The sequence below is a fragment of the Pteropus alecto genome, unplaced genomic scaffold (assembly GCF_000325575.1).
Source record: "Pteropus alecto unplaced genomic scaffold, ASM32557v1 scaffold38, whole genome shotgun sequence".
NCBI lineage: Eukaryota > Metazoa > Chordata > Mammalia > Chiroptera > Pteropodidae > Pteropus > Pteropus alecto.
In genome coordinates this window covers 1,497,860-1,498,883 of record NW_006442512.1, presented here as the reverse complement: position 1 = coordinate 1,498,883, position 1,024 = coordinate 1,497,860, and the positions used below count along the sequence as shown (strand labels likewise).

The following is a 1,024-nucleotide window of genomic DNA, read 5'->3' as shown; positions in this document are numbered from 1 at the left end:
AGGGTGCTTGCTGGTCCTGTCAACAAGGAAATTTGATATAAATGAATTTTAGCTTTTAGCTAATTTACCAGCCAGTGCATTCAAATATGTTTATATAGTTGACTTTCATGTCAGGTGGTTTCCAAAAAATTAAAGCAGTCCTCTCAGCACATAAAGTGACAATAAAACCGTGAAGCCAATGGACCTACTATAGTTCATTTTCTGCTTTTAAATGCAAACACATGGAACAATATCTATTTTCAGTTCAAAGTCATTTTTATTAAAGCCATTTTTATTTATTATATAGTTTGGTATTCAATAAAGGAAAACTTGTTCAAATAAGGTAATATGTTATCATCAGTATTTCCAGGTGATTGTTTACTCAAGTAACATAATCAGTAAATCCTTGGGAAGCCCATCTGTAAGAGAAAACATGAAGAATTAGCCAGGAAATAAGAAAAGGCAGAAATCTTACTAAAACTAACCTTCTTCAGAGCAACAGCCGAAGGAAATCACTGCGTCTGTGTAGCTCTTACTTAATCCTGCCTACAGTCAACTCACAGGGGACTAGCTCTGTGGTTTGTTGTTTATACACCTGGTGCTTACTGGGTTAGTCTTCTTTTCCAATCAGAAAAGTGCTGGGGAGTTGCCCTTTAAAATTTTTTTTTAAAAGAAACCTGTTATTGCAGCTAGAATATATCTCATATAACAAAGATCTTCCAGACTCCTTGGATTAATACTTGATAAAATAAAAATTAAGAAGTGTTTAGACCACCTCTTAAGAGGTTGCTTGTATGTCTATTTCCTTCATTATGAAATATGAACCACAGACAAGAGCTTCAAGAATTTAACTAGGAAATCCTCTATTTTGAAAATCTAGTTTTCTCCAAGTACTCACAGAAATTTTTAATAACACACAAAAACCTTTCCATTTATTACAAAAATGAGCTATCTGATTTCAGGGAGGTAGTGGTGATAAACAAAGATAAAATTAAGACTTCTGCTCCAAAAAGCAAGTTTTAAAGAGATCTCAAAAGTGGATTAC

At 33.4% G+C, this 1,024-nt stretch overlaps 1 protein-coding gene across 2 annotated transcripts in view; it reads right to left on the bottom strand.

Moving 5' to 3' along the window:
- Window positions 1–236: 236 nt before the first annotated feature.
- The window catches only part of LOC102889439 (cytochrome c oxidase subunit 5A, mitochondrial), a 12,026-nt gene continuing 11,238 nt past the window's right edge, over window positions 237–1,024 (bottom strand). For both annotated transcript variants that reach the window (XR_003043382.1, XM_006922613.3), the window contains exon 5: window positions 237–398. The gene's annotated coding sequence lies outside the window, so the exon portion shown is untranslated. The remainder of the gene's footprint in view (window positions 399–1,024) is intronic.